Source organism: Euprymna scolopes, chromosome 31 (genome assembly GCF_053919585.1).
Source record: "Euprymna scolopes isolate OS-2025 chromosome 31, ASM5391958v1, whole genome shotgun sequence".
Lineage (NCBI taxonomy): Eukaryota > Metazoa > Mollusca > Cephalopoda > Sepiida > Sepiolidae > Euprymna > Euprymna scolopes.
Genome location: NC_136512.1, coordinates 41,959,725 through 41,973,853, shown reverse-complemented (window position 1 = coordinate 41,973,853; position 14,129 = coordinate 41,959,725). Strand labels below are relative to the sequence as shown.

The following is a 14,129-nucleotide window of genomic DNA, read 5'->3' as shown; positions in this document are numbered from 1 at the left end:
TAGTATGCATTATCGGAATCTAACTTTTTTTTAGCTGTGTTGTCCTAGTATTTACCACTACAGATTACTTATATTTTTAAGCAAACCTAGTCTAGAATTTAACAATGAGAAACATTAAATCATAATAGATTAGATTTAATATTAACTTTCATATTTTACCAACCGTTTCGTTTTTTAAGCAAGTTGTCAATACTTAACTATTTTTTGTCACTGTCATATTGCATATATATATATATATATATATATATGTGTGTGTATTTGTTCATACAGAATAAGAGAATTTATCAAAATAAATGTGAGAACTTGTTAAAGTAACTGCCATCTGGTTGTGGAGGAAAGAAATAGGCAGATCAGGAAACATTCTAATAAAAGGCGGGACGTTAAATGAGTCACATTTCAAACTCTAGAACTATCTTTAAAACATAGTATGAACATTTTTATATATAAAACATGTGGAAAATAAACTTAGATTAGAATTTAATAATTATGATAGCAGCAATTACATTTTATTCGAAATTAAAATAAATTTACTAAATTGTGTCATTTTAAAAACTTGGTATCTGAACAGTTTATTTTTTATTTTTAGAAAACGAGTACTTATGACTAAGGATTTATAATGAAGAACAAAAAATAGGACGAAGCGATTTTTAATAAAGTGTTATAGTGTGAAAAGAAAAAAAGTAAATAAAATATGGCAGAATAAAAAGCATGTGAAGGGGAAGGAGGCAAGATAAAGGCAGCACAGAAAATGAACAAATATGATCGGGTGTGGCACATTTTGCATAAGCATTGTCAGATTTAAGTAATTATGTCTGTCGTTGACGTGAAAGAGATAAAGTTTGTGGAATCTACAGAAACTTAGGTTGATAAATTTGTATGTACATGATTCACTCCTAAACTAGTTAATTGATCATTATGAATTTGTGATCACAGCTGCTAGATGTAAAGGGTGGTAATGAGGACTATATTTAGTTTATGTAAAGGGAGTACAAAGCAAATAGAAGCCGTTAATATCGATGCCTTTTTTTTTTTTTTTTTTTTTTTTTTTTTTTACAAATTTTAAAAACACATTCAAAATTTATATTTTTGTGGGTATATCTTAAATTTTTTTTTTTTTTTTTTTTTTGAAGGCATAATATGGGCATAACCTCCCAGTTGAAAATTCAATTTGATCCATAGTCATTAGATGCCGATTAAGCAAGATTTCCTAAATTTAATTTCTTAAGACTATTCGAGACATTCTCTGGAATCAAAGTGGTCAAAACGGAAATAAGCATTAGTATACAAAGTTCAGTTGTAAAGGGGGGGGTATAAATGGCACAAAACTGTTTGGGGAATTAACTTTTCCATCTTGGGACGCCATTTTACAGTGTGTACGTGTACATACATAAATTTTATTTATACAAACATAGCTACACGAGAACTTGAATGCCGACTAGACACCACTTTGAGTGTCTAGGATCTGTACATGAGTTTGTTAGGACAACCTTGCATGAGGATAATTTTCACTGATTAAATATATTTAAAAATCACAGTATTCACGGCCACAGTAAGATTTCAGTATGGCCGACCCGCGCTTCCTTTTACAAAGAATGGTGTACCTTCTCTAAGTGATGTTATCTCAAGTAAAAGCCCAAAGCTAGATGCTCCAAACCAGATGAATTCTGGTCCTGGAATCTAGTAAAACCAAGAGAGAAGAAAGACATACATTTAAATAGTCAATTGGAAAAGGAAAATTATGTTTAACTTCTTTATTAACTCAGTGTTTAGAAGTGTAAACGAGAACTTTAATGGAATATTCGAATGTTTATGTATCTCGTATAGAGATAAAGTGTTAGTTCTAGGAATTAATTTGAGAACTTCCACAGAAGCAAAATGAAACAGCATGTCAAACTTATTAAAACTACAACTGAAAACCGTTCTGAATTTGTAGGCACGATATGTTTATAAATAAAAGCGAATATGACAGATATATCGGCCATTTCCTCACTTGAAACTAGAAAATGCATACGTAAATTAGAAAGGGTAAAAAACATGCAGACATAACTTGTTCATATCTTTCTCTCACACACACACACACACACACACACACACACACACACACACACACACACACAGTGTGATATATGGCAATCTATATATTAATAGGATAGCACGTTATTGTGTCACACTTACTTCCGACTCATTTGTTATGGACTTCTATTTCTTGTAATAATTTTACCTATTCATGACTTTTGGTTTCAGTTATAGCTTATGCACCCAAGTCATATGGATATATTTTTTTTTATTTTTGAAATTGCACTTTATCTTCCATATATCTTGATCGAAGAAATTCACCTCTGGACCAAAATACTGTAGGTTTGCAACAACAGATGCCACATACAAATTTATTATGTACAGACTATTAGTCACTATCTTATGTAACTTTATAACACCATTTTAGACACATTTAGTGATAAAATCCTAGATTACATCCTAGGAACAACATGATCGCAATCATCTTTAGATGTAGTTCCTATCTTTCTCCTCTAAACAACAAGTCCTACCACCCCAACTCATCACTGGGAGGAATTCTGCACTTTCGACAGATTTGGGGTTGCACCCTTATTAACTGGATCCTATACTCAGACATACCTTGATCTTTCCATTTCTAAATTCAAAAATAATAAAATTCTCCCTTCTCCCATTCCCTAACCCTTATTCTTTTAACTCACCTAGATATATATATATATATATCTTGCAGAAATTCCCCTCTGGACCAAAGTACCATAGTTTTGCAACAACAGATGCCACATACAAATTTATTATGTCTAGCCACTATCTTATGTAACTTTTGAACACCATTTTAGATACATTTAGTCATAAAAATCTACATTATATCCTAGGAGTAACATCAATTACAACCATCTTTAAGAGGAAGTAGTTCTTTTTCAGTTATAAAAATAAAGTCTGCTCCTGATTGGATGATCTCTGGCTGTTCCTATATACCGGAATGGTGATAAGAGCATGGTAAAAGAACGATAATGTAACATTAAAACATGGCATCGCAATGATTTCTACCTTTGCCCTATGAGTAAATTGCTTGATTTGCACTTGTTTCAGTGATTAATTATACTTTTTACAACCAGTTACTTTTTTCTTTTATTTAAGTAATTTATTTATGTATACTTTAAACCTGCATGATCTAGATTCTCTTGCTGTATATATTCTTCCCAACTCTCACTTCAGAGACAAATATTTCCTCTATCCATCGCTCACCTAACAATTTACGATTTTTGTAAACATTTTTAGCTTTTCTAAAACAAAATTCTGTTGAGCAAAAGAACTAATAAAATTCTTGACAAAAAACTACAAAACTGTACTTAAGTCCAACAATTTACGATTAAAAATAAAGCATTCATCTTTCCTAAAAAGGAATTAAAAACATTCAATCTGCGGCAGGTATTAGTCTGCGTCTGTTACTGCTTAATCCAATTCCAGTCACACCTGATACATGATTGACGGAATATCCTGAGAATCCGTGTCAAAGTCTGCAAGATTACCTGTTTGGTTTCCATTTTTGCTTCCAGCCCTTGATTGACAGACCTGCATGCATGTTTGCAAGTTAGAATCTTGTTTTAGTCACAATTACTGTTTTTTTTATAACACCGATTACCTACGCTAGTTTTAATATAAATTTCATTACATAGGGAATTGAGTTCAGTGGAGTATTTTATTTAAAGATACTTTCCGGTCTGATTCATGTTAATTTTTTTTTTGGGGGGGGGAGAGGGGGTAAAAATTTGTACATCAGGTCAACCTTCAATTTTCTTATAAAAAAAAAAAAAAAAAAAAAAAAACTTTTCTAGTTTTATGCTGATTAAGAAAATCTACAAATATTGCGGAGACAAGTACTTAGAAATATAAAAATCTGTATTATACACTGTAATTCACTGGCTGCCAGATTTTCATGCATCTAGAATGAATCTAATTTTCTCCTACCGACACTGCCAACCCACAAATTTTTTTTTTAGCATTTGCAGGTGGGTATGCCGACAATGATTATCACGGTTAAATTTGGGGGAAGTTATTTTTCCACATCCATCCTAATAAAAAGGGGGTTGTCTACTTCGAAAGCCGTTCTTTACATGGGGATGTTTGGGGTGGGGTGTCTATTTCGAACGCCGTTCTTAACATGACAATACTCAAAGTGAAGCGAAAAAGTCGTAATTGTTGTTTTACACGTTAGAAAAAGACAAGACAGGATTTACTTTAATACTATTGGTCGACGAGTTGAAAAGAGGAAGACTTGAACAACAAATGGAAACAGCTAGGACTGCTACTACTGATTTCAATCGCTCTAAACAGTTCATATACAGTGAGAATGCCTTACCTCTAAAACTTGTTTTTACTTTCCATTATTGTTCTAATAGGCCGTTTTTCGTAATTTTATTAATTCATGCAAACTTACGCATTCCTTAATTGCTTTTTAAAAAAAATCAAAATAGTATCTTGCATGTTATCGCTAGGGAATCAGATTATTTCATTTCGGCCACGACCGCCAGTGACCAACAACTGTAGTTTACTTTTTTGCAAGGGGGGGGGCAGGCTTCAAAAAATCCATAGAGCACTAACTATAATATATTATTATATATACGCAATCTGCAAAAATTAAAATATATTTGAGCATACATACTTTTACAGTTTTAACAAAAGAGCTACAATCTTTGGCCTTTTGGCCAAGATCAAAGTGTAGTATCTGTTCTTCAGATGCTGCCATTCCATTTCTTGTTCTTTCGGTGGAGGAGAAATCCTTCACGACTGAGACAATTTTTATTTTTGTACCTTTTCTCCACGTTTAAAAACGACCCTGGTGTCTAACTGTCCTGTGGGGAGGCATTGTAAATAGGTACAATAATATCAGTGTATCTCCATTTATGCTGAACATCTATGGAATATCAACATTAATATATTACATACGAAGGAGTCCCCTGTAGAATATCCACGAGTCCCGCTAGTAGGACGTTATTCTCAGTGGAGGTTGCCATCTTAGTGCACAGATAACAAAAACTGAGGGCCTAACTAATGAAAATAAAAACGCATATGGTGAACTTTGAGCCAAAACAGTTTTTTTAATGAAAAATAAAAGTTTTGATGAATATAATTAGCTTTCATTTCCTGTATTAAAAGCGTTTGTAAAAATAAACAACCACGATACTGTGTTGCCTGGTGGAGTATGGCACAAAACCAAAACCTATTCAATAAAGGTGGTTACTGGAGTTTGGTCATTGTCAGTTGCTATCAATCATGATCAGTGTTGAGCCCCATTGGGCTGCTCTGAAATTAAGTGGTTCGTTTTCAATATTCGTGCACCATCATTCATTCTATGGTACTGGCATCCAGTGGCAGGCACTGTTGGTCATTGGCAGTTATGACAGTGATTTTCATGTGATTACTGAAACTTCTCGACCAGGATGGGCACTGGCAGGCAAATCGCCAGTCTTCAATTGTCAGGCACTGTTATAGAGTGGTAGGCACTGTCATCCATGGTGGTCATTGCTCTTAAGTTGGCTATGGTCACCCCAAGGCACTGATGGGCCCAGGCAGGCGTTTGGTTCAAATTCTGAGCAAAGCAAGAAGCAATTTATTTGCAACCTGGATTGCTGCATTGATGACTGCTATGTGTTTTTACAGAATAGGTTTAAATCATGCAGTGTGTAAACAAAAAACTAATTTTATCTGCATTTTGTAAAATAATGCATGAAAACAAAAGTCAAGTATTAAAATACTAGGTGAAAGTACAGAATGTTAAATTGCAGTGTAAATAGATGTTATTAAATTATGGATTTCTATGAAAAAAAAGAAAAAAGAAAAAAGAAAAAAGCCAAATTAAAAGTCTAAAGTGTTAGAATTTGAATATTTTAGGTTAAAATATTTGAAGACAACATTGCAAAGTCTTTCATATTTAGGTTTATGCTGAATAAAGTCAATTTTGTTAGGTTCATAGTATCCAAGTGTTGTTGATGACGCCATTTTGATTAGGTATTAACTGTTCAAAATTCCCTTAATCTGATAAACATATGCAAACAGTCAAATTGTCCGGAACTTGCGGAAGAAGCGGTCCATATTTCAACATTGTAAACAAATAACTACCGTGAAATATCAGACGAAAAAGGTAAATATGGACAGCAGTGGTGTTAAAGAATGTGGCAAATGTAGAAATGTTACCAGTTATGTTGAGAAGAGAGGGAGGAGAAAATAAGTGTTCTGTTAAACATGACTTGAAATGTGACTCCAAAGAATTTCTAATAACAAATGAAAGTGACTGGTATTATGCACAAAACCTACAGATATTGGCTAGTATTGAATTTATATGCGTGGTCTGCGTTTGCCAAGCTATGTTTTTACCTAGAAGAAATGATTGTTTTATTATATACCAACAGGCCGCCCGGCGTTGCCTGGTCATAAAATATGCAAATATTACATTTTAATTGATACAGAAACTGAGATATGTGCATGCAAGTATTGTTTTTTTTAAACAGTTCGAAAACTTAAAGGCAGCAAGTCAAATACTATATTAGGCCATCTTGACATGACCTTAAAGGGTTTTCAAACACTTTTGAACAATGAATTTTCCATGTGAACCATTCACACATGCGCATTTGTGAAAGTTAGCAAAGAGATAAAACAGACTCCAGTTTTCAATTTTTACCCCCCTTAGCAGCTCATTTTTCTGGATGAAAAACGATTGAAGTTTTCTACATGTCCGAATATGCTATATACCAAATTTCAAGTCTCTAGATAAAAAATCCACTGAGTATATAGGTTGAGAAGTGTTTATACACGCTTGTATAGATATGGAGAAAATACAGTATACAATGCTTTTAAATAAAAAATCATATTTAAAACTTTACTTGTGGCATAAATTCTGCTTATATTTTATAATTTAACTATTTTTCCGATTTCAGGACTGCTTAAAAAAAAAAAAAATAAAAATAAAATCAAAAATAAATTGATAAAAGAAAGAAATTTCATTTTTTTTTCTGCTACTTCAGAAATAGCTATTTTTAATAGCTAGGCTATAAAAGAAAGTGTTGCCATTGAAAACATTGTTTGCAAAACACGTGATTTAGTTTCATTACTGCAACATTGTCAATTAAAAAGAAGAACTGACAATATAAAAAGCAAGAAGTTAGTAAACTATAATGGCAGACATCTACCTATTTATTATATAATAAAGTTAAAGTAGGCGTGTCTTCGCATTGTACCATGTAAAATTCAAATCAAAACAGGATTTGAATCTGAAAAAGTCAATTAAAATAGTCGTTTTTAAACTTCCAACTAATATTTGAAACCATAAGTCATAATTTGAGGATTGACGATAGCAAAAATAGACGTAGAGACTAGCATTCTCTGTTGTAAAATAGATGCTCAGTTGAAACACTGCGCTCTGTTATATTTTCATTTAAATTATTTTGTTCTTACTATTAAAAAAAAAAAGAAAAGCAAATTAAGTTTCTTGCCACGTGATTTTGCACGCGTTCCTTTTCCTCTAAAAGACAGAGTTCTTTCTTGCTTTAGTAACCGTGAATTTTGTTCGATAAAACCTTGGAAAGGTTTGTTTTAACGTCTTCATTTACAACATTTCCGAACCATTCAAGAGCAAGGGAAGGGTAATGAATGAACATCTATTAGTACTCACATCCTCAAAACTGACTTGATAACACTGGTATTATTTCTTGGAACATTTCAATAATGAATATAATCAGAATCCTCCTTTAAAGCATTCTAAACATTTTTCTCAATTCTATAAAAACAAGTGTGGAAGGAGGAGGTGAAACTAATCCATCTGAATCAGTTTCAAAATCATTCAACCCACTTCATAAGAAAAAAAAACAAAAACTGAATTCTCACACCAATACATTTTTTTCAATTTCTGATTTGTTCTATCTGGGGATGGAGTATCCTATCAGATGCCAAACATTTACCCGCTATCTCATACATTCCAGAGATTTAAAGATTTCTAACAATTGTTTGTATTTCTTTCACTTCGCCCATCGGGTATATTTGCCAGGTAGTCTTTAAAATTCTGTTTCAATAATTATTGGATATTCCTAAGATTCCAAGTAATAAACATAATACCGTGACTAATCAATCCTACGGCAAAAAAAAAAAAAAAAAAAAAAAACAGCACCCATCTCCCCCAAATAAAATATCTGCAAACACGACAGGGCTATTAAATTAAGGGACACCTTAAAATCACTACTTGTTTTCTCAGGAACAGTGTTTTATGAACGCATTACATTAATTTGTGATACAAAGTTGCAATGTCTTGTTACAGAATCCACTTCAATTTAAAAAAATCAATTGAGTGGTAAGTAATTCATATCTAGGCAAAGAAAAAAAATTAGATCGTATAAATTCTTGTAAAAAGGTTAAACCAATTGCAACATTAGATTTTAGTACTTTTATAATAATATATATATATATATATATATATATATATATATATATAAGATAGGACAGCACCACTGTCAAAGGAAAAGTAAAACTCGTCTGGGAGACCCTTGAGTAGAGAACACACTTAGCCGCCCTCCCTGATCAGGGTAACGTGAGATCATGGAAAGCAGGTGACCGATCTAATACGGAAGCAAACAATTCCGTTCATGGTTTTGTATTTCATTGTGCTGAACAGAAGATACCTCTGGGTACAATGATCAGGACGATCACCCAGTATGGGCACTGCTCAGACAGAAAGAAACTGCAACCTACTGTTTACAAATGCAAAGAAAACTATGGCAGTACATCAAACTATTTGAGAAACAGTGTTAATAGGATTCTGAATCGGAACACTTCACTCAGGTGTTACCATGATAATCATCAAACTACTCTCCAGCAAATAACGGCAAAGATCGTGGGTAGAAGAAGCAGATGACAACAGCAAGACACGTTGACAGGCTGAACACCTGGGCACCATGAAAAATGAGCAACAATGAATTCATGAAGGACTCGAGGGAGAGATGGAGAGTCAGCTATTAATACCTATATCAGGCAGGACTTGAATAAACAAATATGTGGAGAATATTCAGCTTTAAAAATGGTCATTCTGGATTATTACTCATTTTATCAATCATTTTAGATAGAGATGATTAAAAAAATAGTCTCAATATAAAATTACCTCATTGACAGGACAATGAAAAAAAAAAATGGAGTAGCATTAGAACAAATAACATTTTGCTTATTGTCAAAATCTTATATACGGATAATTAAAGGCATAAAAACATTTTAAAAAATCCTTTTATTTCATATGATTTGTTGAAGTAGAAATGTTTAACACGAATCTCAACTAGAAGTCATCATATTCAGTATATGTTAGCATGTGTTGGACAGTTTCAAAATTGACTTTTAAGCTAATCTATCTCTGACTAGGTTTTTATCCCTCAAGTCCATTTTTATCACTTCTACCCACGTTTTTCTTAGCCTTCCTCCATAACTGAACCTGCTAACCCAACTATTCTACATCTAATTCAAGAATTTTCATCCATCCTTTGGCTATTTCATCTAAGCCCATCTTTAAGAGTCGCTTTACACATCCACTGCATCATTTTCATCAACAAACAAAAAAAAAAAAAAAGAAAAAAAAAAGTTCAATCTCATTTGCAACCAGGCATTATTGAACAGTTTTTATAGACTTATCTTTTACTTTGATTTATTATTTTTCTGGCTGGACTTTAAAGATAAAACATCCTATAAATGCCATCTTTGAAGAGGGCCATCTTGAGTAGTTATCAATTTATGTGCAATGCAGACTTTCCATAACATTGACATTTATTGCCATCCAAATGATTTTTCTCATAACAAGGCGTGTTGAAAGAACCAACCAGAATCCAAGCAATTATTCGATTTGACCTCATCTTTACATTCTTAACTTGCAGACCAATTAGAGTGAGGTGGAGGGGGAAAAAAAAAGGAAACTAAAATCATTAGCCGAATTAATTAACATTTATAAACATTGGATGATGAGCATACAAAAAAAGCAATTTCGCCAAAGATTAAAAATTCCATTGCGGTTGCTAACCATTTTCAAAAGAGCGAAGAGAAAGACAAAAGGATTTCCTTTAGCAAAAATTAGTCTGCTGGTCACAAAACAAATGTGAACATGACATTAAACTGCGAAAGGTTTTGTTCAAATAGAAACAAAAAGCGAATCTTCAATCGAGGCATAGAATGTGCCACAAAAAGGAGGCCAAATAATTCCGAATTAGAATAGTTCGAAATTCTGTACAAATTGAAGAGTTCAACAAAATGCACATGGAGGTTACATTGCCCATAACATTAGAATAATTATCTGAATAATCCAAAATGAATTTAAACTAGCCGGCATTGTTTGAGATGTGTGATCAAGTCATTTTAGTGACAAATTATTTGGTTGCATATTTAAGCTTAAAAAAGAAGTTGCCCCTCCCTCCCTTAAGTTAACGTAAGTCATTACTTGTTGATTTCATTTGAAGTGATAATTTAAGTGTTTCATTGGTTTGAATAGGCCCAAGTAATTTTGAAAAATAAATCGTAACAATATTGTATTGCACGTGTAACATGGTACAAGTTTAAATGCTATTTGGGTCTGACTTTGAAATTAAAAAGTCCAGATAACTTAGTTGTGAAAGACCAATGAAAAAGGTTATTTAAAAAAACTTTACTAAATTCAAAAGTTTAGTAAGCCAATTCACAGATTTTTTTATAAACGTTTATAAAATTAAGCTTTTAAACGTCATCACGCCTTCAGGATAGAAAGTTTTTCTTTCTTCATGTGGCATAATACCACAAAAATATCCGTGTGGTCTTTTTCAAAAGTGATTTATAAATGTCCAAGCCAGGAGATACGCGAGATAGATATGAAGTTTTTTTTTTTTTTTTCCTCAATGTTAAAAGCGTTGTTCAACTTCAAAATGCATGATGAAATGAGGGCATGCTACCCTCGTGAAGTAAATAAAGAGTTCCATTCGAAATTGTTACTAGTATCACTCCGGACAACTGGTAAAAGTGTTAAGAAGCAGTTCGAAGAGAGTCTTCTTTTGGGTGGAGGTAGGGGGTCGATAGTTCACTCTTCAGTATAAGAATACCAGTATGAATTATTTAAGTCTTCTACCTGGTCGCAGAACGAGAGCAAACTACTCGTGGATTTAATAAAGTTCAGTTTGGAATTCCATACAGATCCAGAGTTGACAAAAAAAAACCCTAACAGTTCAACAATGTTCTCTTCAGTATTCCACATGTAGGTACTAGCAGTACAGATACATAAGAGTAATAAAATATTTTGAACAGTAGGTATAACAGACATTTGATATAAACAGATTTCAGCATAAGATGCTGGAAAAAAAAAAATAGGTCCGGGGGGGGGGGATAAATCATGTTGGGTTACATAGATATCCACCCACGGGCATGTATGTTGGAGGGAAGGGGATTAGCTAAGTTTTAGAATAAATAAAAAAGTTGGAAGGAGAATGAAAGCACTATTCTGTAAGTTGAATGGTTCGTCCAGAAAATGTATACATAACGCCCTGCCTATTTATTTCTACAATTCGCATTGCAGAAATATGTTGCTAAGACTTTATACACATGGAAACTGAATCTCAAAATAATGATATTCGAGTGGGGAAGACTTTGGAGTCTGAAAGGAAGGGATGCCAAAAGTATTTGAGATTAAAAACAAAAAAAATTCTGGATGTAAAGTCAGATTCTATACAAATATCCTCGAACCAAAATCTATTTTACATTCATTCCTCACTCATCTCATTTAATGATTTTGTGCATATGGTTTCAGAATTTAAGATGAGGGTTAATAATTTGTATTTAGATTCTGTCTATTCTCATCTTGGGTGAATCTGTATGGAATTTTCAAGTGGAACTCATAAATGGCTAAAGTAATAATCAGTTCTAAGTGACAGCTAATAAAGAGGAAGCTATCTCCGTAACAAAATGCATTTTTTTCTTTATTAAGTGATGGTCATAAAAACAGCAATAGACAGGCTACCCAACTAATTAGGGAATGCATCAAACTAGGAACATCAACATACAATAGAGAACTCTGAAAATGAAACTGTGATAAATGTTCATTCACAGTTCTAAGGCAGCACACTACATTCAGGACTACAGAAGACAATGCAAAAGGAGATCGCCGGTACATCTGAGCAAACAGTGTGGTAATGCAGTGGGTCTAATATGAATGTATATCGTTGCAGGTTTGATATGTTCAGCCGCAGCACAGTGTGGCTTTGTGGTGGGGCAAGAACTATGAAATAATCTGTAGGCAACAGAAGCAAATGCTACATTCGAGTAGACAGCAAATCTAATCCAAGATCATTATTCCAGAGAGAACAGGGTCGCGGCAGGGAACATATCTGGTGGTACGACGCCGTAGATGCTCAAGAAAATCAAAGAATACCCTGTCAACTCCGTTGAACACTAAAGACCTGTATTCCAAGTGGGGGTGAGAATCATTGCCTTGTAAAGCCGAATCAGTAAATAGCACTAAGGAATTTTGTAGCTCAGGATATGCAACATGTAAAGCTCCTTATTAACCCTGTTAGATACACAGGACAAGTGGTTGCCAAGCCTGAGATTGCTAGATATTACTCCCAGAAGAATGGCACAAGTGTCTTGAAACCAAATTCCATGGATAGGGACAGGAGAGGGGCATCTAGAGGACAATCATGCAACTGTCTTTGCTTGGTTGAACAGCATACACCAGTCTTGCCTATTCAGATGCAAAAACAATGATTAGGTATATCAACCCTATGTAAGAGACTGGTTGCGACACAAATGTTATCTGCATAAGAGCTTAGGAACAGTACAGTCACAATTAAAATGAGATGTTGCACTGTCCAGTAATGTCAGCAAGTCGTTAACGAGCAAAAATAACATTGGCACAAGAACGCTTCTCTGCAACACCCTGACCGAGACAAGAAGCTCACTGATAAACTAGCAACCAAAGTTTCCTATAGCTGATCAAAATTCTGTACAGATTCACAAGTTTGACAAAATGCATATGAAAACGGTTACATTGGCAAAACATTTTGAAAATAACTAAGATGATAATGCTTGACTTTGTATCTAACCTTGAGAAGCTAGTTTTCTACTGCCACTCAACAGCTTGATTTCCTACTGGTTGTCTGGGAAAAGATATTGTCATGTATATCGTAGCTACAAGAAATAAATTGTTTGAATGATGACCTACAAAAGTTCATTGACCAATGTCATAATTTAAAGTATGGAATTGACTATTATGGATATGAACTTGGATTCTACATTTCTCAGAAATATCAAGATCAAGTATTCTTGGAATGGAAGATTTACTGACTGCAGAAATTTAAATGTAATATGCATCTTGTTACTAAACTCCCCCACCCAGGTTGCCCCCTATAAATCTGATCTCAATTACCTTGCAGTTCAGTCACAATATATCTTATGGTGAGGTGGGGGGAAATTATTGCTTTTAACATGATGTATTCAGAAGTAGAGAATTGAAGTTAGTCCTCGCGCGAAAGATCAGGACACAAAATGTTTTAAATAAAAAAAACACTTCACTGGCGAGAACTACTATTGACTAACCAGTTATACAGTCCTTTTGAAATTTTCATCTTTTTCGTTATGTACTGAATATTTGTTAATGAAACCTATATGAAATATGTTCCTTATTAAATTTTAAAGATTTCCTAATCTGAAAGAATAAAATTTAATCTAAAAAATTTTAAAGTTAAAAAAAAAAAAAAAAAAAAAAATTAAGATTTTCTCATTCAGACCTGTATTTGCAAAAATGAGTTGTGGTGTGAGGAGAAATACAAACTGAAAGAGAGGAGAGTTTTAAAATATAATCTTAAGATACAAGTTAGAAAAGCATTTCATCCAAGGCGTGAAAATTGTTAAACAAAATGTTTTTACCATAGGCTTTAAAAATAAAGGTACAAGATTCAATTTGAAATTTGTCTTCAAAGTGCATTTTTATAAATTTTACAAAGGTATAAAAATTTAAATTGAATCCAAAAATTACCTTGGATTTATTTTATGTAATGTACATTTTGTTGCAATTTAAAAACATCTTTCATCTAGCAATTAATGATATAGATATAAAATTTTCAATTATTTTCTTT

At 33.1% G+C, this 14,129-nt stretch overlaps 1 protein-coding gene and 1 pseudogene across 1 annotated transcript in view; one reads left to right on the top strand and one right to left on the bottom strand.

Annotated features, from left to right (window-relative positions):
- Positions 1-14,129, bottom strand: part of LOC145255711 (uncharacterized) — a 69,777-nt gene that overhangs the window by 40,637 nt on the left and 15,011 nt on the right. The window lies entirely within an intron of this gene.
- Positions 4,698-4,913, top strand: LOC145255958 (U2 spliceosomal RNA; annotated as a pseudogene).